The 27435-nt window shown below is 39.3% G+C and overlaps 1 long non-coding RNA gene across 5 annotated transcripts; it reads right to left on the bottom strand.

Annotated features, from left to right (window-relative positions):
* Positions 1-26824, bottom strand: LOC124396539. 5 transcript variants are annotated; one of them, XR_006927801.1, is made up of 7 exons: positions 26574-26824; positions 11506-11774; positions 10567-10677; positions 9773-9893; positions 9102-9135; positions 8918-8945; positions 7768-8718 (listed from the first exon to the last, which is right to left on the bottom strand). It is a non-coding gene; the product is annotated as an uncharacterized LOC124396539 (long non-coding RNA). The 5 variants fall into 5 exon arrangements; XR_006927796.1 differs by having other exon boundaries at positions 9773-9877; XR_006927811.1 differs by lacking the exons at positions 7768-8718; positions 8918-8945; positions 9102-9135; positions 9773-9893 and adding exons at positions 1-1124; positions 1219-1346; positions 5655-5848.
* Positions 26825-27435: the final 611 nt, after the last annotated feature.

The following is a 27435-nucleotide window of genomic DNA, read 5'->3' as shown; positions in this document are numbered from 1 at the left end:
TATTAAATTTTTATTTTATGCATGTCACTAAATTTCTCTTTGTTAAGCTATGATGGGTTTTCCCAGACTACCATTCTGTTCATCAGAATCAATTATGCACTATTATGACCTTGTTATTTTTTTTTTTATTAGTTTATATATATTTTTATAATACTTTTTTAAATGTAGATTGAACCCTACTGAGTAATTTTTCTTTTAAAAAATATATCAAGAAAACGAGTCAAATTATATCTGCTCACTGATGCAATAAGGTCTGTATTTCGTAGTGGACTTGTGTAATAGCTATGTAATAGCATGTTGAAAAAAAAAAATCTACTGAAAAAAAATCACACACACCCCACACACACACACACACACACTCGTGTACAGTCCCTTTCTCCTTAATGAGGAGGAGCCGGCTGAAAGTTTTCCGACGTTCAGAGTGAAACTTATAGTATGGCAGGGCCTCGTAAGACGCGTACGACACGCTCGTCAGATGTCTGCGCACTTCAGTGAGTGGCTCTGAAGTGGCGAACCCCGGCCCTGCTCCGTCCCGATCAAAAAGCCTAGATTCTATTTGTTTTGTTTCAAGGGAGCATGATGAAGGAGGCCAAGGTCTTCTTGGAGCGCTAATGCAGCATTGTGCTTTCATGCCACCGTCCTTGGTGAGACCTCGGGCTCGCGACTTCAGGTACGCAGCCTTTCAGTGAGCCGCGTCCCATTTTTCCGATGTGGGATTTATTAATATTCTCAAAGACCGATTTTTTTTTTACAGAGGGGGGATTGAAATAATGGATTGCACTTAAAAGGGAAAAAAGAACTCATTTTAGGTTAATACCATAAGCCTGTTGGACCCAATTATTGGAGGTGCTTTACCCATTGTCGTCTCGTATTTCTCCTCGAGGAGATTAGCACACAAAAATATGAAGGTTTTTTTTCTTCTTTTGCAGGTTTCCAGGATTGGAAGGGTTTGAGTTCTCAACGGTTTGGGGGCTGAAATGAAACACTTCCCTGTGCAGAAGCTGCTCAGAGCAGGGCCTCGTGTACGCGGATCCAGATGCGAACGCTCCGAGCTCGTTAGAACAATCGGAACTTGGAAATGGGACACGCTCCTCTGTTTCATCCGAAGTCTTTCCTTTGCTGAACTTAAAACAAGAGGAGAAAGAAGCAGGAGGGAAATACTTTAGTCAGAAATGCCAAGCTGTAATGAGTGACTCTGTGATCCTAAACTCCACTTACATGCATAATCAGACTCTGGTGAAGTCTCTATCTGTAATAGCTAGCAGGCCAGGATTAGATACTTCAGTGAGCGATGCTTTGAATTCACACACAGGGTGCTTATGATATCTACGGTGTAAATGTCATTGCTGAGGAGATATTTGAGAAAATATTTATTATTTAAAATTTCAGTTTTAAATAATATACAAAATGATAAAAAATAATAAATACATTTAAAAAGGTGTATAAAATCTTATTATTATTATTATTATTATTATTCACAGCAGTATGTGTATTTTTATATATATATCCCCAGTAAATCCAAAAATGCACAGAAATGCACAGCCATTTTATGAGGTTAATATCGATGCTTCTGCTAGAGATGATGTATGTTTGCAGAGCAGCTGTGGCTACAGTGAAAGGAGACTTATCGAATTGCGTTCATTAGGTTTCTTGCTTTAATAATGCCATTCTCTTTGTAAGATTCCTGTCTGTGAGTCAGTGATCTGTTCTACCGCTTTCTCTATAATATTTATGTTTTTAGAGTCATGGCTTCATAATGATGTTAAGAGGTGAATTTATTCAGGTAGGACACCACTGAAGACCTGGGTGTGAAATGCACCGCCTGACATTGGAGCCACCACCTCGGTGCCAGAACAGAGAAGAGCCTTGAAGTATACTTCCCTCCCATTCTGAGAGAAGGTGGTACCAGTCGAGCAGTGCTGGAGGATCTCAGACAGCGTGGTGCAGTGCAAAATGTGATGAGGTCACTGAGGTAAGATGGTGCTGGCCCATTTTTGGCCTTGTAGGCAAGCATCAGTGTTTTGAATCTGATACGTGCAGCTACTGGAAGCCAGTAAAGGGACCACAGCAGTGGGGTGCTGTGAAAAAACTTAGGCAGATTGAACACAAGTCCTGCAACTGCGTTTTGGATCATTTGCAGTGGACGAATAGCCTTTAGTGGAAGACCTGCCAGCAGAGAGTTGCAGTAGTCAAGTCTTGGAATGACAAGAGACCGAACAAGCACCTGGGCAGCCTGTGTGGACAGAAATGGTTGAATCCTTCGGATGTTGTAGAGAAGAAATCGACAGAAACGTGCCACATAAGCGACATGTGGGAAGAAGACAGTTCATTGTCCATAGTTACCCCAAGGTTACGGGCAGTGGCTAAGGGAGAGAGCAGAGAGTCATGAAGAGTTGTTCTGAGATTTTGACCTGAAGGTACGAAGCACTGATGCTGGAGTTGAGGTCTTTCTTGGCCTTTCTAGAATCAGGAATCCTATCAGTGTCTCAAGTCAGGTAATTACAGAGAATGAAACATCCCATGTGGATGAGATCTTGCGGTAGAAGGCGTCGCTCGAACCTGACAGTTTATAGCTGCAAAAATGAGCACCATAGTCAACTGCATGCTCGATCCTTTCGAAAAAAAAATTCTCCATTTTTTTCCTGCACCTGTCCAAAGAGCACTGACTCATCCTTCCCTGCAAAGTCTTTCAGAAAATGTTCTCCCACCTGCTCTGTTCCATTTCCTCCCTATCATCCGGTGTGAACTCATATGCCAACTTCCCCTTGCTTGCCAGGCGTTACCGCTTGGAACCCATCAGTGAGATCAACTGACTCTTTTCTGCAGCTCGTCCTCTTTTACTTATCGCTACAGCGATGGCGTCGACGGTTCAATCGGCAAATCAGGCAAGCTTTTAAGCAGATGAGTTGTGCAAAATTGGCGAAGGTAGACAAAAAAATAAATAAATAAGATAAATCAATGTGAGAAAAAAAAAAACAGGAAAAAAAGCACTCTGAAGGGTAATCGGGCATGCTGTTGCGAGAGAGAGAGTGAAAAAGAGCGAGAGAGAAAATGAGGCTCAGCTCTACACAGGTGCTTCTCTCAGCTCGGCTACATTGGTTAATTGAGCAAGTCTCTTATTTCAGGCCCTCCTGTAGCTTCAATTAACTCTCTTTGCACAAAAGGATGAAATAAGTAAATAAATAAAAAATAAAAAGTAATGGCAGACAAACAAAACAACACGTAGAGCCCCCGGCCCCCCAAACCCCACTCCCTCCGCCGTGCACAAATCCTCACGTCCCTGACAATGCCTTTAAAGATGTTTAGGTGGGCTATCAGCCCCTGTGTTGAACGTGTGAGGAATATCTTTATCCGTGCTGTTAAGATCCCAATCCGGATTAATCAGTGTGTTGATTGCTCAGATGTTGATTCACTTACTATAGCAGCACCCCTGACAATACTACTAGCATATGTTGCTGTGCTTCAAGTATAAATATGTTGAGCAAATGCACAAGAGAAATGGATTAAAAAACTGTGGAGATGTTTCTCTAGTATTCTTGGAAGGAGTCTCCAGCGTTAGCGATTCGCAACAGCCCGTGTTAAAAAGCTGCGGCCTCAAGTTTTCTTGGTATGATTCATGCTAACATGCTAAAAACGTATTTTCGTCAAAGCTGCACAGCGTCAAGAGAATGAGGAAAGAGTGAGGGAATGACTGTAGCTGGTGATAACAGGATTTTTTTTCTTGATTCAGCAGCTTCACAAAACATTAAATGTAGCTACAATAAAAAAATGTAAAAAGATTGGGTATTACAAAAATCAGTATAAACAGCAGTAATATAAACAGCAGTGCTTGCGAATTTTAAGAAAGTAATGTCTGTCTGTCTGTCTGTCTGTCTGTCTGTCTGTCTGTCTGTCTGTCTGTCTGTCTATCTATCTATCTATCTATCTATCTATCTATCTATCTATCATCTAATCTGGTTGGGTTATCAGCCCATGTTGAACATGTGAGGAATATCTTTATCTGTGTTGTAAAGTCCCACTCCGGAATAATCAATGTATTGATATACTGTTCTTTAGTAGCAGTTGAATATGTCAAGCAAATGCACAAAAGAAAATGTGGAGATGTTTCTCTAGCATTCTCGGAAGGAGTCTCCAGTATCAGCACTTTGTGCTAGCCAGTGCTAAAGCTGCAGGCTTCAAGTTTTCTTGGTATGTTTCTCGCTAACATGATCCTACTTGTTTTTGCCGTAGCTTTATAGTGTCAGGACTCACAATAGTGTCATCTGAGGAAGGACATGATCATTTTTCCTTGCCACAGTCATCCCAAGCTTTTTCATCTGGGATAAACATACAGAAATTTTAATATAAGTGAACTTTGTTCTACAATTCTTACATTTTGTAAAGCTTCTTTGAGAAAGTCTATTGTTAAAAGTGCTATAGAAACTAAATTTAATAAAATTGAATTGAATCAAGAGAATGAGGTAAGAATGAGGGAATGACTGATTATAGCTGGTAAACCAAGTGATAAAAATAATTTTCTTGATTCTAGAGCTAAAATGATCTTAAAACACAATATGGACAAATGTACTGGGACATCTGACATTTCCAGCTCAGGTGGTTTTGCCCCCTCTACAACAAATTTGTAGGCACACAATTATATAGAATATCTTTGGATGCAGTAGCATTAAATGTTCCCTACACTTGAACTTGGAAACCCAAACCTGTGATGATATGCTTTATAGGTTTGAATGGAACATCTCCTGCTATCAAGCTCTGAGCTTGAGTACCCGACTTTACTAACTGGCTAAATAAGCACAAATCTTCACAAACACACTCAAGAACCTCGTGGAACATCTTCCCAGAGGAGTGAAGGTTATTAGAAGAGCAAATGAGGACTAAATGTGGAATAGGATGTTCAAAAAATACATTAGAATTTTACTGTCAGGTGGCTACAAACTTTTGCTTATTAACATGTGAGCTCCTTCACATCAGTTCACCAGGACCCCCCTCACTTGCATTGGAACATCAGGGGGACCAAAAAAGAGATAATACATAGATTAAATATGTATGGGAGAATTAGGCAAGTATTATATCATTTACATTCAAATCGTTCCATCGAGTAGGATTTGCTCTCTTTCTTTCTCTCTCTCTCTCTCTCTCTCTCTCTCTCTCCTTCTCTCTCTCTGTCTCTCCCTCTATCTCTCTCTCTCTGTCTTTCTCTCTCTTGCTCATTAAGATGGCGGGGAAATATTAGCAGATGAAAACAGTAATACACTTTCCCTTATTACCCAACCATTTCACCTCTCCTGAACTTCAGGCCGATGAATATGAATGAACGTTGGCACTGATAGCACCTAGCGGGGTAGAGGCGAGGCGAGCGAGGTTGTGCATGAACACGACTGGCTCATATTAAGCCTTTTTTCGTGTGGATCCGCAGAGGATCTGATGGAGACGGCGCTCAATCACACGCGCCTTGTCACGCCATCAATCCGCTTAATTATGCCCGAATGTGAGCATTTTAATAAACGTTATAAATGGTCCCATCCATTTATTCCAGAGCCACGGTGCTGATAGTGGTGGTGGTGGTTGAGCTTCCCCCCACAATCTAGCTGAAGGTTCTGAGAGAAAAAAAAAAGTGAGAAAGAGAAAGAGAAAAAAAAAGGAAACATATTTACTTCTTTTGCTGAATTTCAATCTGAGGGGCCAATTATCTTCCTACTGCAATTCCACGCTTCAAACTGGTTCACTGTTTGTGTGTGTGCGTGCGGAATCGAAAGAGCGAGCCGAGGCTTCAGGACGGCGTGGGGTAGTTGGGTACTCGGGGGCCGGGGGAGAGCGAAGCAAAGGCCGACTGCGCTTTGATCCAAACCTGGAGGTCAAAAAGTGAAATTAAAACCAGCGACTGAAACGGCGGAGGAAATAAACCGAGCGGAAAATATCTGACACTCGTGCCCTCGAGTTCCGAAACGCAGTTTTAACACCAAAGATCTGCAGGGATCCGGACCTGGCCTTCGCACAGCCACTGACTTAATCTCTTCTGGTTGTGCGAGTGTGTAAGTGTGTGTAAGGTCATTTTACACTTGTCACTGCACGAACAGGATCTATTTCTCGCTGTTTTTTTGTGTCAAGTGTGTTTTCACTACCAAGAACCAATGCCCTTTTTCCTTTTCCCCTCTCTGAAGGTCAGAGCATGTGTGTGTGAACGTGAGTGTGTGTGAGGTGTTACTGAATACACTCCGATTCGCTGGGGTTGAGCTCAGGCTCTCCTTAGGTGAGGTATTAGCAAAGCTTATTTATTTCCATTTCCTAGGCTTTTATTTGCCAGGTTCCCCCGAGGCGCGCCCGATTTCTTCTGCGATTCCCTTCTTAATTTTAATACCCTTTTTGCTCATCACACACACACAATTTCTCTCTCTCTCTTTCTTTCTCTCTCTAAATTTCTCTCTTTCTTTACTGTCACCCCCACCCCCTCTTTCTCCACCCGCCAACTTCTCTCTTTTCCTTTCTCAGAATATAAAGGATCTCCTGCGCTGGCAGACAAGGCGGCCACTGGGATGACGGTAAACTAGCTTCTTTTTCTTTCGCAATTAATTGGTGTACAGCCATGTGCATATATGATAACAGATTTTCTCTCTCTCTCTCTCTCTCTCTCTCTCTCTCTCTTCTCCTCAACAAGGAAAAGGGAGGTTAATTAATGTAAGAGCCGTGTTCATGGAGATGCTGAATTTACAGCACCCCCTCTCCTCCCTTCCTCGCTCCCTCCATCCTTTTCACCCTCCCTCTCTTGTGTGTTCATCTCTCTCTCTCACTTTCTCTGTCTCTCCTCTTTTCTCCTCCTCCCTCCATCCCTCCCTCTATTCTCCTCCAGTCTCTCCTTGTGCCGCCTTTAAGAACCCTGATTCTCCACTAATGACCTAGTTCTTTTAATGAGCTGAATTAACCCCCGGCTACAGTCACCCAGGTCTTAATTGTCAACTGAGGCTGAAGCAGGAGACCCCATACAACCCCCCAACACACACACTAACACACACATGCATATACACTACATACCTTTTGCAGGTACTCTATATTACAACATGTCAATAAAGCAATTTTTTTCATCATCAGCACCATCATCATCATAATTAACATAACACCTACAGCTTGCATGGATCTCTAAAAACACGTTGCCCTCTTACTCTTACCCTCCACACACACACACACACACACACACACACACACACACACTTTTCCATGCCCCTGCGAATCTGTCCGTCACGCTGCGACGCTGCAGTCGAGACCCGCCATAATACAATAATTAGACAACGCCTGTGCTTGGGAACCTGCAGACTCATTAGATTTGATTTAAAAAGGACCCCTTCATTTACTGAGAACCAGATTAAAAATTCTCCTTCATGTCGCACCCAGGAGGTGTGTTTGCAAAAAATTCAATACGCGCGGCTTTACTGTAACGCGTCATGTACAATAAACGCGAATAACGAGACGCCGGAACGTCGGACGTCTAATTAGAGAGCCGCAACAAACTCGGAACGTCGTGCCGCTTTCTCCGAAACGAACACAGAAGAGAAAATCTTGCAAGCATGGATTAGTGGTATTGTAGACACTTCACGAGGTACTTTATGTTTTGTTTTTTAATTGTCCTCCAATTTGTTGACATGTTGTTGCGAGAAACAGGACTGTGGATTCACACCGATGCACTACATCTGAATGTAAAAGTGAACGGAAATCCAGGAAAACTTTCAGGTTTCTTTTTTCTTTTCGAAAACGAAAAACAAACGATGAAATAACTCGGGTTTAAAAACGATTTAATATTTAACATTCTTCTTCTGAGAAGTTCACATGGATTACTAGGCGCTTTTCATAAGCAACAAGGAAGTGTCAGGAATCCCACACGTCCTCTTCTTACAGTGTGATGAACAAAATCTTTAGACAGTCATTGCAGAACATTCTCACCCTGTCCTGGCCCATCCCACCCCATGACACCCTATCCTGCAACATGTTCTACTAGATGTTCTGCAATGTTCTCTAGTTTGTATCATATTATTCATCATTTGGACAAATGGCTCCAGAGGGGGGGTTTACCATTTCTTCCTAATAAAAGGCCACCAATAAAATGTACTTTTACTTCCAGGTTAGAATTGGATGTTTGGTTTGGATGGATGATTGGAAATATTGTGTAATTTAAGGCTCTGATTATAGTTGGTATTGTGAGATTTTTATAACTATGCTTTGTTTGAATAAACAAACACACAAAATGGATAAAGAAGTGTTTTTTTGTGTGTGTGTGTGTGTGTGTGTGGTGTGTGGTGTGTGTGTGTGGCTCATCCACAATAAAAAATTAGTTTTTCTCCTATTTCAATATTTTGCTTTTCAACAATTGTAAAATCGAATTGTAAAATCCAATGAAGGCGCCACACAAGGACCCATTCTGCAATGACAAATGTATTATACGTTTTTTTTTTTTTTTTGCTTCAACCAATCTGCGAGAACATACTGATCTGGGGAGAATGTAGATGTAATATTTACATGATAAGAAGAAAATTGTACATTTTGTTTTATCCTTCTTGCCAGTTTAAAACACCTTAAACCTTAAAACACCTTGCCATAAAAAAACTCAGCATCCATGTTGCGTCTTTAAGGAGGAAAAAAACTCCTTATATGGAAACTTGTTGCTGTATGTAGTGTTAAAGAAAGTCTGTTGGAGGACCTCTGAAGCGTTTCACTGGAACGAACGCTGTCCTGAAGAATACACAGAATATGAATAACCGATTTTTATAATGCTTTCAACAATGGACATTGTCTCAAAGTGAATTCACACAAATATTTATATAAGCATCATAAATTTGTAACTATACGTTTAGCCCTAATGAGTGACCCAGTGGTGACAGTGGCAAAGAAAAACTCCATGAGAATGTACAATGAAAGGAACTAGACTTACCGTAAAAGCAGAAAACTTGATTGACAGCCTTGGGCCAAAAACAAATTATAAAGTGTTTGTGTTATACATTTAATATATATTTAATATGTATAATTATATAATGTTATAACCTTATGTTCAAATTCAAATTGCCATGGTTCCCCTCATTTAATGCATTTTATTATAATGATTTTATTATACTTACAAATAAATAAATCTTCATCTTCTTTCAGCTGCTCCTGTTAGGGATCGTCAGAGCGGATTATCCGTCTCCATACTACTTTTGTTTCGAACCAACCACCTGCATGTCTTCTTTCACCACATCCATAAACCTCCTTCTTGACCATCCTCTTTTCATTCTTCCTGGTGGCTCCATCCTCAGCATTCATCTACTGATATACCCCATGTCTCTGCTCTGCACATGTCCAAACCATCTCAATCTCACCTCCCTCACCTTGTCTCCAAAACTTCCTATGTGTGCGGTCCCTCAAACAAACTCGTCTCTTATCCTTACAAATAATAAAGAAATAAAATGTATGACTGTAATCTGCTCAACAGATGGGTTTTTTATTTTTCTAAATTCTAATTCATTGAATCTTATAGGACACTAAACCAATTTAATGTACACTAGCGCTCAAAGCCTAATACGGCTATATTATACCTCTTATGATAAGCTGCTCCTTTTTTTTCCAAATGGCATATTTTTACACCTTTTTTTCCTTCTTCATATATGTCAAATCACCCATGGGCCCTAGCTGGGGCATCTCTGCTCAAAAGGGAACTCATCCCCATCTGGGTGACATCAAATGTCCATTTGGTATAAATAATACAAATCTAAGACAAGGTTTGTCTGCAAATTTATATTTCTTTTCTTACCTTCATTCATCCAGACATCTAATGCAAATCATTTTATCCTGGATCTCGGGAATACTAGGCACGAGGCCAGTAAACACCAGGGATGGGACTCTGTTACATCCCAACCTTTTATCACAGGGGACTCGGTAGAAATCGTGTGAAAGTAAAAAGACGAGTCAGGAGATTAGTCACAGAGCACGCAGACTTAAATCAGATTCAAATCCAAATTCAGGACCGGAGTTTATCCGGTATAAGCGTTACTCTATCCTGTCAATCAATATAGAGCCAATGCTAATGTTATTTATATTTTATCTTGTGGTGGTATATAGAGAGAGATTTGTAGGGACAGCTGAGGTTTTTATCCAAAGAGTCTCACAATTTGGACAGGATGATTCTTTGAGGGCTTTTCCAACCAGTAACCCAATATCAGGGCACTGAAAGCCACCAGAAGCTGTTGATTCATTGAAAAGAAACTGTAGTGGATGCATGAACGTTAATCATGCAGTGATGTTAGGGATGAGGAGCACTGGAGCTCAGTCCATCAGATTGCTCGAGAAGTTCCAGCATTTGCTGGAACTGGGATCTATTCAACATGCTCCCATGTATTGATAGGGCCAAGGTTATCCTGCAAGAGGCCACGTCTCATCAGGATGGATAAAGTTGTTTTTTTAAAAGAGCTCTTTGTGCTGTTTTTTATTCATTTTTTTAGATTTTTAGATTTTTGGTTTTTTTTTGTTAATTGAATGAGCGGAGCACTCCTGCGGGAAAAGACAAGAGGGGAGAGGATAAGAGAAGAAAGGAGTAAAGATACTCACTCCCTGCTGAGAACTGGAGACAGGAGGTCAGATAGAATTGCAGCATTGGAAGCGATGTGCCTGACAGGGCGGGTGGGAGTTTGACAGACAGTGGCATGGTCCAATCCTGACCTGAGAGGACAGAAAGGGGCATGTAGCACAGGCAGCATGACAAGGGCAAGAGGAAAGGGCAGAACACACACTGTCTTATACATACATACATACATACATACATATACACACACACAGACACACACACACACAGACACACACACACACAGACACACACACGAACACCTATGTAAATATATTGACAGACAATACAGTTACATTCAACCAGTCAAACCATGTTTAGATAATAATCAGATCTTTGCTGCTAAATAGTTAAAAGAAAATTACAATAAAATATAATGTAAATAAATAAATAAATTACCTTTGGAAATTGTATAAAATGCAAATAGAAAATATAAATTATACTAATAAAAATAAAATAAAAACAGTTTGATTAATGTAATTTAAAAATGAATAAATAAAAATAAACTAAAATGAATAGAAAATGTGAAAATATTTCAGGGTTACTGAAAGAAAAAAAAGTGAATGAAACATTTTTATTGAACATTTAATAATAATAATAATATTCATAATCATAATAATAATAATAATTCATAATAAGCAATATTTCAGGGCTACTAAAGGGAAAAGGCTAACTAAATAAAAATAATAGTATTATGCTAAATATTAAATTATATTCTAATATTATATAACAAATATAATTCATAACAATTATTATAATTACATCATAATACGTTATTTTATAAACATTTAACGTTTCCATTTTTTGTTTAGCAATTCAAGATTAATTTGTTAAGCAATCATTTATTCAAAATTAAACCACATCCTTTAAAAGTATGTAAATCATGTGCAGTGTATGAAGGTTTAATCATAGAGTCATATTCTTACAGTAGTTAAAAAATAAGCGAAAGCGAACTTAAATCACGGAAAAGGTGTCGGCAGGCATTTGAAGATCGTGAGCAAAAATGGTGAAATCAGGGGCCTCGTGAGGAAAAAGAACGAAGGGGTTTTTTTTCTTTTTTGTCTTCTGAAGGTTTTAAATGAGAGCTTTAAAGGAAATCTCCCTCTTGAATAGCACTTCTAAGAGCCTTCACGGTAAATTTACACGGATCCTTCGCTGCCTCAGGAGCTGCCAGCGAGATGACTCTCTGAAGCTGCTGGAGAGAGAGAGAGAGAGCGAGAGAGAGAGAGAGAGAGAGAGAGAGAGAGAGAGAGAGAGAGAGAGAAAGAAAGACAGAGGGAGATAGAGGGCAAGGTTGAGCTCATCTCTGCCCTAAAGTATTGTTCTACAGACAAATCACTAGAAAGAAAATATTATTCATAACTCCTATCATCTAAAATATTACTGTCTTTCAGCCATCATCATCATCGCCATCATCATCATCTTCACTATGGTAAAAGCCATATGCAGTGTGGAGCGTGATAAAGACAGTCATCTGTCTGTTGTCAGTGCAGGTTACACACTATAATCTCTGGCTGCTTTTGAATTACAATGTCATCACTGTCCCAGTGTGAGGTTTTTTCCCTTTCTCTTCTTCATCTCTCTCTCTCTCCCTCTCTCTCTCCCCAGAGTTGCCCAAGGGCTCTGCAGCGTTTCTGTTTATTCCCCCTAATCTCGCCCTCATCTCTGCGAGCCTTTGACAGATGGTTATAGGCACACAACAGTTTGATTTCTCTCTCCACCTATCCTTCTTTCTTCCTGCTGTACAACAAATAGCTCAGACCTGGTGTGTATCACATGCCTACATATCACAAGCTCTGTGTGTGTGTGTGTGTGTGTGTGTGTGTGTGTGTGTGTGTGTGTGTGTGTGTGTGTGTGTGTGTGCGCGCGCACACGTGGCTCATCTATCTATCCGATCGTTGAATGTATTCCTACTCTCCATCATTTTCCAAGGTACATGGCATTAACCTTGCTACGTGTTAATAAAAAGATATATTTTTTCCGGTTGGATGTTTTTTTTCATTACACGCGCGCACACATGCACACACACACACACACACACACAAACACACGCACACTATACGTGTGAAGACCTCCAATTTACATAGGTTACCAATGAAGAGAATTAATGTAATAACTATACATAATACAACCCAAAGAAATGTATTATAAGTATTATGCATTTATGTATTTATTTATTTACTTTTTTAATTACGTGTTGGTTTGTTTGGAGGGGGCACTGGGAGTGATTTGAACTTTCTTGAATACACATTTTTTTTTTTTTTTTTTATTTGTTTGTTTGTTTGTTTGTTTTGGGGATGTAAATATATGACCTGTGCCTAATTTTAACTTTTTTTTATTTATTGTCATTCACTTTTCTTTTTTTTCATTTCCTTTTCGATTCGATTCTATTCGATTCTATTCTATTCTTTATTTTTTATCTTTTTTAAATTATAATTTTTTAAATACAATTAATAAAAGCAATTAATTTCTATATATTTATCAACTTTTTTAACTTTTGATTTATTAATTTGTTTCTTTTTATGTATATCTTTGTAAATCTATTTTGTGTGTATTTATGTTTGTGTGCGCAAAAATTCAAAAATTTGCAAATTGACAAAAAAAAAGTAAGAAAGAAATATCGTATTGGCTGCCCCCATAAAAAAAGAAAAATTATATATTATTTTTATTTTAAAATGTTTGTATTTTTAAAATTTCCTCATTCTATTAAAGCGTTTCCTCCTCTCACCTTCCCTCCCTAAGAAAAAGATATTTAATATTTTTTTCAGCTACTTTTGGTATTCACTAAGATCTAAAATAAATAAATAAATAAATAAATAAATAAATAAATAAATAAAAATAAGCCCCCCCCCCTCCTTACTCTCTTTCACACACACTCTCATGCATGGCTGCACTTTTTTCCCTACAGGGGTTTTCCCTGCGCTCTACCTCACCAAACACTACAGTGTCATCATAAATATCCGGGCCGTGCTCGGGCACCGGTGTAATTTTTAATCGGGCCGGTCTGTGCGTCAGCGTCATGCTCTGAGATGATGCATAGTGGTAAATAAGCCGAGCGAAATTAGCTTTCCTGTCAGCGGCCTACCTTTCAGCCGCCGGCTGCAGGAAATTGACTGCACGCTAGATTTTCAAAATTAGCCCTTAATGTTGGCCTGACAAACGGAGGCACCGTAATGCTGCCGTGTGTCACACGCAAAGGATCCATCATCACCTTTTCTCTACGCACACACACACTATAATTTGGTAATAAAGGAGAGTTCGCTGAGGTGGAATCCTGTGTGATTTATAATAACCCCACCCCGCACAGGTATTCTCCCATACGGGATTTGCATTAGAATATTGCGAGGTTGGAATTCTGTCGGGAGGGGCGATGAAAGGGTGCGTGCCGCCGTTCCCTTACCCCAGCTACATGAAAATTTCAAGGCCTTGAGAAATCGTTTGCTGATCCACATGATGACCTCTAATGGCAGACACGTAAATAAATCAATATTTAATATTCTAATGCGTATGAATATTCATCGCCTTTGTGTACCTGCGACGTGCGCATATTGGCCCAGGCAGTTTGTCATGCTTAATATTATGTGCATATAACCATGTCTTTAATGTGATATATATGAGATGGGACACCTGACTTTTAGAGTTGTATTTGAGTCGTGCCCAAACTTTTACTATAAACTTGAAGGCACGTAAAACCAAATGCTTGGTGGCATGAAATTTGCCCTTCATTTGATTTAGAAGATCCAAACCTGTTCCAGCATTACCATTTCCCTGTGAACAAAGCCAGGTACATGAAGATATGCTTTACATGGGTTGGAAGATGTTGAATGGCCTGTTATGAAAATGTGAGCTGGATGGATGGATGGATAGGTAGATGGATTGCTGGACGGATGGACGGACAGACAGACAGACGGACAGACAGACAGACGGTCAATCACACTAAATCACTTTAATTTGTACTGTCAATATCTGCTATACTCCTTCATATATATATATATACACACATACATATATTTTCATATATTTCAATAGTTTATACTTTTTATTTATCTACTTCTTTTAATGTTTTTTATTTTTCTATTCCTTTTGTACTAGAATGCTGGACAGTCGTAAAAAGCATTTCACTGCATGTTGCACTCTGTATGTATGGGTATTTGATGAATAAAATGTAAATTTGATACTCTGTTAGAATTTTGTTTAATGGAGAAGAATATGAACGCTCTATCGTGACATTGTGTTTGGTTTAAAAGAAAAAAAAAAGTACACTTTCCTGCTTATTGTAGCTTTATTGTGGTGTCAGGTCAGGCATTAAGGCCGGTGTAGTGCTGGATTAGAGTAACTGCTGTGTTAGGGACATATGGCATTTGTCATCTGCCACTAGGGAAGCATAGCTCCAGTAACACCACCACCACCACCGCCACCGCCACCTCCTCCTAACCACCCCTCAGAGGGATTTCAGGTTTTGAGTGGTTTAGCTGTTTAATGTGCTCCATTCTACCCTTTTTCCTGGACAGACATAGTAAAAGAGGGAAATCATCTAAAACCCTTTTGCTGCTGACGGAGGAATGAGGCGTCAGATGCCGAACTCAGACCCAGCCCGAGACTTAATAAACTCAATCCTCTTCAATCGGCTTGGATCCGGGAGGTCAAGACAGACAGTGCTGGTCCGTTCATCTCGGGAAATGTTTTCGCGCCCATGTGATTGTCACGAGGGATGAATAGCACGATTTACTTTTTCTCCTCTGAATGGCGACATTATTTTTACTCCTTTGTAGACAAATTCACTTACTAAACCCGTCGGCATATTTTCTCCAAAACAACCTTTAATTGCGTTATCATTTCATTGATCTCGTTGAAAAGGATTTCCCAGGGGATTCCCAAACCTGTTCTAGATACTATAGGCACATTAGAGTTACTATAAGTATCACCAGAGTCAGAGACTTGAAATAAAAATCAGCTCGAGCAACACCAGACTTGCCCGAACACACACACACACACACACACACCCACACACACACACCCACACACACACACTTGCAGGTGTGTTTATACACACGCCATGAGAAAATTAATAGGGGCAATAAATGCCATGCACATTCAGCACTCTCATAAGAATCAGGTAAACTGAAAAAAAAAACTGCGTATTGCAGCTGTGGTGTGTGATAAAGCATCAGCTTGTACACCTTCAGCGTTATTTCACCTTCAGCGCTATTATATTCGATCAGACAGAAACGAACACATTTCACTGAAGGTCGTTTTGTTGCACAGGAAAATATATTACACAGTGGCGTTGGTTTGTTCTCGTATCTCCTACATATATGCTTTCAGAACAAAAGTATTAGGACACCTGACTTATCTAGCCATATGCCATTGTTCTCTAGGCTGCGGTCTGTGTGCTTCCTACATGAAGATATGGTTTACATGTGTATGAGGTGTAGAAGATCTCCTGCTATAGAGCTACAAACCTATTGATCACCTTCGGGATGAATGAGAACACTGTACCCCAGGTCTTTTCACTTCACTCACCTCAGTACCTGACTTTACTAACACCCTCGTGGCATGAACGAGCACAAATCTCCACACTCCAAAATCTAGTGGAACATCTTCCCAAAAGAGTGGGTTATAAGTTATTAAGTAAGTAAGTTACTGTAATTTCCGGACTATAAAGCGCACCCATATAAGCCGCAGGAACTAGACTGAAGTTCTACACTAAAACTAATTAACTTTACACAGGCTTTAATGAAAAACAGTGTCTGTTACATGGTGTAACGGGTGAAATATGTTGTGGCTCCTTTAAGAGCAGAGCGGCATTTTAGAAATATCCTGCCGCCGCATTTTTCGCTATTACTGCATGTGTGCAAGACCGAGGAATATGTCCTTATTATTTTCTGATGCTCATTTCTAAGTTTCTTTGACTAACCCGTAACACTGTTGGCAAGAGAAAAATAAAAAAGCACGAGTTTTGGAAACCTGTCTGTGCTCATATGATTTCTGTTGCAACTGGAGTTAGCGAGCTCTCCCTTCACCCAGACTCAACGCGTTACAACGACTTGTATCTAAACAGTAGCCGACCAAGAAAGTTATTGTTCACTGTCTTCCTCCTTCCTTTCACAACAATTTCTCTCGGGAGTTTATCTTTTGGCATCATCATGCGTTTAAAAACGTTTTTCTCCCGATGCCGTGCAGCTCAGAACACAGGTGAGGTGCGTTTTTTCGTTTCCGTTCAGAAATTTCATTGGTCTAATGTTATGGGGTTCAGTTTTTTGGCTTGAAGTTTGTGAAACCAGGAAAAACCCAGGAAAAATTCATAAATAAGCCGCTTCGTTGTTTAAACCGCGTGGTTCAAAACGTGGGAAAAAAGTAACGGCTTATAGTCCGAAAAATACGGTTTCAGAAAAGCAAATGGGGAGTAAATGTGAAATACGATGTTCAAAAAGCACATACCAATCTTATGGTGTCTACAAATTTTTGTTCATACACTGTACTTTGATATTCGCTCTCCTAGAGGCTGTTTGTTCGTCTATATTTATTTGTTGTTGTTTTTGACATTTTGTTCGCACAAGGTACCGAAAACTCGTTTGTGTTCATATACACTTTGTTTATTCACAAGATTTTTCTTATAATAAGTAAAATATTCTTCCATATTCTGATTTAAGGTGTTTAACCAGCCAGACCTGACAATTCTAAAATACTGTTTCAGAGCACAAACTCGTTTCTGTCTACGCAATAAGACGCCTCTTAGTTGAAGGATCAGCACTCGGACAACACATAATAGTTACGCATATGTAGCTGCATGCTAGCATGTCTCTGTGTCTTCATGCTAGGTTTACCCATGAGCTTACTTTCTGTATTGCAACATAAAGGCAAAAGCTTCAGATGTTGGATTTTCCACTGGATTTTGACACGTACGATTACTAAATTGTTGTCTGTTAGGACTTTTTGCTATATATCTCATAACAACAATTATGAGGATGAGATTAGAAAATTAGGTGTTTAAATCTTGAACGAGTATTAGATAATAAAGTGCTGCTAAAACCTCTAAACAGTTCCCAGTACTCCTAAAATTAGATGACGACCATCAAGCCCCACCTTCTTCCCCCGATTTCCATCAGTTCCCCTCTTTCCAGATTCCGGATTTCGTAATCCTACAAAAAAATATTTCAGTTTGGCAGAGATTACAGACAGAACACAATTCAGTGATGGAAGCGAGCGAGTGACGACCGGCACTGCAGTAACGTGTGAAATATGAGTGTAGCAGTGTCCACTCAGCAAATTCCCCCTGAGTTAACACAGGTGGTCTTCGGCTCGGTCTGTCAGATTTATTGATAGCCCCTCGCCGGGGAACTCTGTCTCACAGAACGAGATGGTAATAGAAAGAGAGAAAGAAAGGGAGGTAAAAAAAAAAAAAGAAAACGGCAGTGAAAAGGATTGTGCTGACGGAGTGTTTTTTCTGTCAACAGTGTGTGTCAGATGAGGGAAAAATTGAACAGGTACAGAGCGTGGAGTGCGTATGAGCAGCCAGATGGGTAAATCATAGCAGCGCGAACAGCCTCGGGCCCCCCCACCACGCATATACACACACACACACACACACACACACACACACATACACACTTGCATATACACGTACCTCCCTCCTTCTTCTTTCTGCTCAAGTAAACTAATTAAAATAAGTCATGGTCAATAATTACAAAAGCTCAGTCATGCCAGTGTAGGTAATAAGATGCACCAAAGCGATAGGAAGCAGGTAAAGCTAATTGCAGATGATAACGGTTCTAGCTAAACAGCCGTTTGGGACCTCAAGCTCTTCCTTTAGGCCAGAATCACAGCTTTGTGTTTAATATGATTACAACAGTCGAGCATCTACTATTCCCTCGATGCGCAAACAGTCCCAGTAAACAAAGCCATTTTCACCAGATCCCTGGTTTTAATCGTAATTTTTAAGGCGTACCTCCGCCTCCCATTAAACGAGACCCGACTAATATGTTTTGAGCGTAATGACGACAGGCCTACTCCTAGGCAGCGATTTACCATGTCGCTAAAAACAATATTAGCGAGACAGTCCCGGCTCGTCTTTCATTACGGAGATGCCTTCGCGGAATGTGCCGAAGAACCTGGTGCGTAATTAGCGCAATCTGGTTCCAATGCTCGTCTCCTTGAGAGTTTGACCTTATTTGTTTGCGCAGAGGTAATTTCATTATGCTGCACAATTCTCCCGAGTTCCCTAAGCTAGACGCTAAACGTTCACGGGAGAAGTGGGGGTCGGGAATTTGGCAGCGAATTCAGCAGAGACAAAGGACAGGCCAACAATAACGTCTCTTTCATGTCGACAAATTCCATTAGCAAGCAAAAAGGTCGTGTTTACGGACCGTTTTATGTATGATAATAGTCCGGGAATAAAGGCGTGCTGGATCCATTACATGCCACCTATGCTGTCAGTTCATAAGGTGTCTTAGCTTGTTTTCAACTCTTTGCTTTCGTTCGACTCCTCCAAAAATGGAATGCAAATGAAAGTGTTGGCTTCCGGTTGGTTGCTAAGTCCACGAGGTCGAAGGTAAAAGTAAAGTCCACGTTTATTTTCTGACAGAAAACTTCTACTTTACTTTGAAAAGCACAATCATGCCAAAGGTCAGGACAGTAGATTATTTTGAAGCGCTTCCACAAGACGTGTTTTTTTATTTTTTAAATCAATCATAGTTTAATTCTATTGTCAAATCTAATGTGGACAAAAGTATTGGGACCCCTGACTTTTACAGCTATATGTGGTTCTTCCCCATACTATTGCCACAAACGAGACCCAAACCTGATCCAGCAGGACATTAACCAGCATCATGAAAATGTGCTTTACATAGTTTGGAGTGGAAGATCTTGAGTGACCTGCTATAGAGCTCTGACCTCAAACCCATTGAACAACTTTGGGAAGAATGGGAACACTGACGGCACCCCAGACCTCCTCACCTCACCTACATCAGGACCTAAGTTTACTAACACCCTTGTGGCTGAATAAGCACAAATCTCCAAAATCTAGTGGAACATCTTTCCCTATCAGTGAAGGTTATTATAACAGCAAATGGGGACCTAATGTAGAATAAGATGTTCAAAAAGCACATATTAATCTTTTGTCCATACTGTGTATTTCTGTTTGAATTTTTTATTACATAAAATCAAAATACTTGAATATAGTATTCAAGTATTCACTTAAGTAAATATTGAGTATAGTGAATATTCAGACCTGGTGAATTACATAAAAAAAGCGATTAACTCGTTATTAATTTAGCCTCCGTAATCACAGTCCACACTGTGAAGCGAAAACTGCGATCACCTTTGAAGAGAGTTTTCAAAAAGCTACGACTAAAAATGCGATCTCGGTGGGGACGGAAGGCCAAAACAGAGAGAAAACTATACAGTTTCAATGTCTCTGACTAAGACACTGGTAAAAAAATAAAAAATAAATAAGAAATTTTCATGCTCATTATTGCTGTTTTACAAACTTCAGGTTCGGTTGAATTGCTTTTGAATTGCTATGGAAACGCTTGGAATGAATCATTGTTGCATAATTATTTTTCATCTTTGGTTGTGGGAGGCCATAATAGTATATAAAAGATGCATTGCGTATACATGACATATTGTGGTTACGTCATACTGTCAGACAATTGCACTGGACAAAACATGAGTAGGAAAACTTGGGCTAAGTTCAAGGTCTGATTTGGACGTAGCTAAGATACGCCTCTGTTTTCAGCAAACCGATTAGCGCTCCAGTCAGTTACGTCAGAATTCCGATGTGCACGATATTCACTATTAAATCCTCACTACACGCACTTGAATTCAGCTCAACCTGAAATTTGTACGGCATCTAACGAGCGAGAGTGATTTCATTCGATTCGTTACAGGCCATGTCCACCAAACTGGTCCGTCATTCTAACATTAACCGTTCGCTTTGTTGGCTTGGACAATTTCTTAAATAAAAAACGAGAAAGAAAAAAAAAGAGCAGGGAGACCATGTCGGCGCCACCGTGGGCCGGGTATCAAACTTCATGGATTGATTGTTCTTCCCTATTGCACTGGATAATACCCTGTGCTGCTGTTATTGGTTTCCAACCAGCGTTTCATCAAAGCCTCGAGCTCCAGTTTAAGCAGCAATGTCATGTTTAACAAGGTAGAGCTTTTCAAGATGCCAGAACACAAACAAGTCGCTGACATCTTTGGCTTTTGACAGGCGGATAGAGAAAAAGAGAACGAAAGAGAGAGAGAGAGAGAAAGCGACGGCGTGAGAATGGAAAGATTCTGACTCAAAGATGAAGGAATAGAAACCACATTTGAGGCTTTGGCAACACGAGTGGCATTTTAGGCCAAGCGAATTTACAACAGAGGACTCGGGATTGCATGTTGCCGAGCATCGATAGCCTTTATCCCCCGCACGTGAGTAGCAAACGAGGATGTGCATTGCATTTCTTTTTTCTTTTGGTTCGGCACAGGTTGTACCTATTAGGACAGCTTAGTAATTTAAGAAGCTGCAATTTACGGAGAGCGAAAGAGGGGGAAAAAAAGAAAAACATCAAGTCGAGTAAGTTAGTAAGTCATGGCTTACACAAATGCACAGCTTGGGAAAAGTGGAATAAATGACAGAGTGAACTGGGGATAGGAGGACACACTTAACTCCGCTACCTCATCCATGCATGTAGAAACAGTTTGGATTTGGGATGATTAGATGTTATACACTGGGATGAAAAAAAGTAGGCGAGACCCTGAAGTTTCTCTATAGCACTGATCTGATTTAGTCAAATCCGAACCACTGTTACTCCAAGACAATGTGAGGTGAAAAGTATGCGCTGAAACTGTATCCCTTTGCTTAAATAGTTAAGTGTTTTTTATAGGCAAAATGCTTCCAAATGTTTTTACAAAAAAAAAAAAAAAACTTCCAGACCACAACAAACAGACATTACAGCAATATCGTGTTCCACCTAAACTCACCCACAAGCTTGACTTTGGTGTAATTGCGTCAGACAATACGCACAATTGTTCAGACATGGAAGGAGGGTTGGGATAGCAAAAAGAAAGGAAGAAAAACGTTTTATATTTCTCCTCCATCATCTCAACATACCTTGAGAGATTCAGTTAACACACTCATTCAGCTTTCAACTTATTTAGGTCCTAGAAACCTTTGTGGCCTTGCTGTCTGTCTCGGAATAATGACCTCATCTCAGCAGGAGCAGGGTTAATCTGCTGAAGATGAACGATACACAACTTGCTGTCTTCTTTACTTTCATGACAAAGTGCCATTAACTGGATTTCAACTGTATTTCAACCTCCAAAAATTACACACTAGGTTTTTTTTTTTTACAATTCATTATATTGCATTAAAGTTGCAAAAATAGTTAAAAATTCTGAAAAAAGGAAACGTTACTCAAACTATTACACCTCTATCACCTGAACTGTTGGTGCAAAGCCAAGGAATCATGATGTTGATAATAAACTCTTCCATCCACCAGCAGGAATCATCAGACCTGGTATGGCCCCTGCCCCAGTCTTTATCTGTACCCACTTTAGCCGGAGATTCTATTCTGACAGCATTGGTAACTGATGTAGTCTCCCTCCAGGTTTGGCACACTTTTACTCTTCGGCTCATCATGGTTGTCTGTTTGAGTGACCATAGTCTTCCTGACAGCTTCAAACCGTTTGGTCATACTCTTCCAACATATCATTTCTGACTACAGCACTGCAACTCATCACATCAGATTTATATATTTATTTCTAATCATCATCTGTACCCACAGCAGGAACCACTCAGGAACCTCAAGAGCCACTTTTTGCCTCTCAGGAGTGGAACTCAGTGCAGTCTTCTGCTTTTGTTGACTATCTACTTCCAGGTTTGACATGATGGGGAATTCTAAGTTGCATTTCTGCTCAAAACAGTTGTAATGAATGTCTATTTAAGTCACTGTAGGTTTCTTGACAGCTGAACCAATCTGATCATAGTGCTCTGACAAGGTGTTTTCAACTATGGTATTGCAACGTAGCAGATGTAGCCTCAGAATCCAGTTTCTGGCTGGCAAAAGTGGCACCCAATGTAGACTTCTGCTCTTGTAGACCATGCGCTTAAAGGTTTGACAGGTTGGACAATTTGGAGTTGCTTTTCGGCTCACCATGGCTTTAAAGAGTGTTTATTTCAGTTACAGTTACATTTACAAGACTGATAGACATCCATAGCTAGCTAACTGAAGCAGCCTGGCAGTAAAAACATCCTGACACTGGTTCACCAGGTCAAACACAAAGAAAAACATCAGTCTAATATACTCTGCTTTGGTCATTGTGTGAAGACTCAACAGAGTACAGTCTTGATGTGTGCATGCATAAAATGCAATTTCTAGCATTATACTGCTAAATATAATTGAATAATTGCATGAATGTGCAGGGGTACACTACAGTATGATGAGTAGAGTGGAGCTAAAAAAATGGCAGGTCAGTGGTTGGACAGATGTTCTGAGCGGAAGGCTATGAGCTTAGCACCGACCAATCAGCCAGTGTTGGGCCCTTGATGAAGGCCCCCTACTCTTAACTGCTCAGTTATATAAAATAACTGTAAGTGGCTTTGGGCAAATGCCAATTCTTTTTCAACACTGCTAAGTTTAAGATGATTCCATGTTATTCAGAATAAACAGAATGAATCCAAAATTGGAGAAATAATTAGCATGTGCAAAATTGTCTTTTCTACCTCTTGTGCCTTAATAAAAACCGACTTCCACATATGCACCAAAGAAGCACCCAGTTCCCACCACTTTTCTTTTTCAGGGCTCTTATAAATCTATTTGCATAATTTGCTTACTTGCACGCTAAATCAAAATTCCATTCTTTTACACTTGCAGCTAAAGCTCTTAATTTGCAATCAGGAAAAGCAACAAAGGAGTTGTCCCCCCCCCCCTTCATCGAGTGCTGCAAATCAACAGAACGGGGACGGGATCTTGAGAAATGAAAATGATTCGGAAAACCCCACCTCCACCACCACCCTACCTTCCCTTGCCCACTTCCTACCTCCCTTCCCGCCTTCCCTCCTTCCCTCCTTCCCATCGACTTTCCTCCGTAATCTACTAAAGATTAAAAATTACTATCATAAAACAGGCATTTCCTGAAAGTAATCCCCATCTACAGAGAGGCGGAGAGGAGACGGCGCTCAGAAAGGCGCTTCGCTGCGAGTTATGTCAGCCTGTATTTGAAACAGTTCTAATCATATACCTTTGTGGACACTTAATTAAAATTACAAAACCAGTTTTAATCTGTAGTCCAATTAATATGCAAATGCATGCAAATGTAGCGAAACAAGGTGGTGATTACGTTAAGGACACTCTATTTCATGTCTCCTTTAAGTGTGAAAACAAACGTCGTTTTTTTTTTTTTAGTTTTTTTTTCCTCCCTCTTCATCTGATGGATTGTAATGTTTACAGGAAGCTTGCTGAGCGGCAGAAAATAACCTTTACAGCATCGCTTATGAGGACGTAGCAAAACACAGACACACTCACACAGAAAGGCAGAACCTGAGGAAGAACGAAATGGAGCAAATGAGCGCTCTCCAAACTCATAGTCATTTTACACCCATCACGTTAATACAGCTAAGGTCAAAGAAAGTTAGACACCCACACCATCCATTTTACCCGAGCTGCTTAAAATGCAAGACTCAGTATTTCCTGCTCGAGGTGAGAGTTGACAATTCAAAAGGCAAGCCGTTATTTCTAATTAGGCCTTGGAGATAGTCTTTCAAAGTCATCTCTAGAGGAGCCTGTCCAAACCAGGTAATGAATAAGAAACATCAAATACATTTTGTTGAGAGTGATTTCAAGAGTAAAAAAAAAGAAGAAAAAAAAGAAACACACACTTCTAATATATATATATATATTTTTCCTTTTTTAGCTTCCAATTATTTCAGTTTTTATTGCAGACTTAAAAACGACAACTTCCTCTAAAAAAAACAACAAAAAAAAAACAAATATACTACTTCACACTATTTCGTTCTTCATTTCCACCACCTGATATGGTGCTTATGTCTAAGAATAAAACATGTACATAACAGATGAAAAAAAAAAAGCATATAAGTTGAGGTTAATTAGGCCAATTTCTGATGAAACTGCCAAACTAGTCCAAGTGCTCATAAAGAAAGACGTTGAGGACTCCGACATGGTTTTACATCCTCAAGTAATGCGACGCTGAGGCACCATAATTGCGTGTTGTACAGTGGAATCCATCCAATTAGTTTTTTGTTTGAGGAAAAGGGTTCGTTTTTTTTTACTGTTCTTCTCACTATTTTTCCTTCTCTAACAAACCACAGGAAAAAAAGAAAAAAGAACACATGCAAATGGAGGTCTCACATCCAAAACAGAGAGGCCATGACGGCAAACTGCACCTCAAATATCGGTCGACTAATAAGAAAGTGAAAGAATTAAAACAAGGAAGGAGAAATAATCATAAAGAAATAAAACACAGGATGGAATTTTGGTAGAGCTTTGAAATATCATTTCGGCATTCGTTAATATTTTGGGAAGCAATCTGTGCTGATACTCAGTCTTTTGATGACCAAGGCCAATTCATTATACATAAAAGATTAACTGAGGTTCATACTTGCTCCAATGTTCATTTTTTTGTAACAAAACTGCACAATGTTTATATTGACCAGCTTGTAGATGAGACGACACATTAATATTCTGCATTTCAAACTAAAAGTGATCTTTTGACATTTTTTCTTAAATTTCTTTGATACATTCTTGATACTGATTGGCGAGAACGTGTCTGACACTACAGCTAACAAACATTATATATATATGCCCTTTTTCTTTTGTTAAAGAACAAAGTAGCTTTCTAACAATCAAATTGTTCCAATTTCTACAATCTATTCCTATAAGTTTATCCTGAATTGTGGTGAGACTTCCTTGAGACATCCTGAGAGGAACCAGACCCAAACCAAAACCCATCCTCACCCTCTACATAGAATTTCCATTCATTATCAGTTCAGTTTGACTCTTTGACTACTGTATCTGCTGTAATCAGGCCAAAATGAGTTTTTAGTTGTGTCAAAGAAATAAAACTATACTAATCACATTCCCAGGTCTGTCTAAAGACTTAAGTTAGCAAACAAGTCAGATTAATCTTTTTAAAACGGCCGAATTATAGCTTGAATTTGCCAACAACATATATTTAGAAAAGATCCTGATCAAAAGCCACCAAACGATGAGGATCATAACATTCCCAAATGATTGTATGTTATTTAGCAAGCCAAAGTTAGCTAGAGTATTCGATTATCTAGCCAATTCACAAAATCTTGCTAGTTAAATGCAAACCACTATGTGGCTAGGTAATTAAAAAACAAACAAATAAACAGTTTCTGGCAAGTGTAATGCACCAGCTAACTAGGTTCTCTTTTAAAAGTTACTAACAATAATGTATTTCTAGGTTAATTGAGAATTATTTAGTTTAATAAATGATAGCATATAGTGCGCTAATTAAATATTCTAGCTATCAAGGTGGTTAGAATAAAAAAAACAGCAATATAGTTAGGTATTTAGGAAGTCATCTAGTTAGCGAGAGTATTTTATCATCTAGCTAAGATACTATTAAAAGATCTAGCTAGTTACTGAAATATTTTAGATTAACCTTGAGCCTAACCCTAGAATGAACTCAAGTTATTCATAGTATAGATGCTAGACAACCTGCATCACGTGCACACAGATAACAGCACAACCTTAAACAATATGTTTCAGTTATGAGCTCTGTTTTGATGAACAATCACTGGCAGCAGGCCTTTTAGGGAAAACTCTAGTCAACTGAATTATCTCAGAAGAACAGTATTACTACAGCATGTAGTAAGCAAAAGCTGACAACACAGTAACACAATGTTGTATTCTAGACAACGCAAAAGCAAATTAGTACCTCACCCTTTACCCGGCCATAAACATTGTGTGATGAAATGACAATAATGACAACATTGTGTGTTGGAATGACAATAAAAGCCTACCTGGCTTGAGTAGGTGGCTTGGTAACAAACATCTTGCAATTGAAATACTCTAGCTCACTAGCTAGCTTGTTGAAACACTAAATCTAGTAGCTAGCTAGTTAACTTTATTTTTTATTTAGCTAAAAGTCTAAAGCATAGTTTGTAGGTTTGCTTTAAAAATAAACTTAAGCAACTAACTATCTACAACTAGCCGACATTCCTGCTGCTGTAGAGTTCATTCATATGATTTTATTGCTATAGTGGCACCACTGTTGGTCATAAACTACATTACCCACAAGCCCCAGGAAAGCACATGCCTCTGTCACGTGTCATCCTAATTACGGCTCACCTGTTTTGTGTTTAACTTGATAAGGGTCGCAATTTAAAGTGTCTGTTGCTTTGCTGAGGTTTTTATACCACAGTGTCTATTTTTCTTTTGCTCTATGGAATAATTTATACATAACTGAAAACTTCTGTCAGTTTAACCAATTCCTCTTGAAACCATCCAAACATAGGCTTCTGATTGTAAATACAGTCCAAAACTTAAACTTCAGCTTCACACCTTTTGGTTACATTAAACTGTCTGTGACCCTTCGTTTGGATTTCCATTCAGAAATGAGGCTTAAATCCAAGTTTACAAATTAAAACCTCAATTTAGGGTTTTGTATGTTGAAGTTTTGAAGAATCTGAACTGCAAACTGTTAATTTTTTCTCTTTTCCTTTTCTTTTTTTTTTTATTGGTATTCTATGTCAGTCTATGATTTAAGAATGTCATTTTAATATAACTATTGGTATAACAATTAAAAACTAAATGATTGCAGAACAAGAACATATTAGGAAATTATTCTGGAGAGATCTCTGAGAAAAAAAAACGTAATCTCCG

The sequence above is a fragment of the Silurus meridionalis genome, chromosome 1 (genome assembly GCF_014805685.1).
Source record: "Silurus meridionalis isolate SWU-2019-XX chromosome 1, ASM1480568v1, whole genome shotgun sequence".
Classification (NCBI taxonomy): domain Eukaryota; kingdom Metazoa; phylum Chordata; class Actinopteri; order Siluriformes; family Siluridae; genus Silurus; species Silurus meridionalis.
Note: the sequence above shows the minus strand (reverse complement) of the source record. Positions and strands in the feature narration are given on the sequence as shown.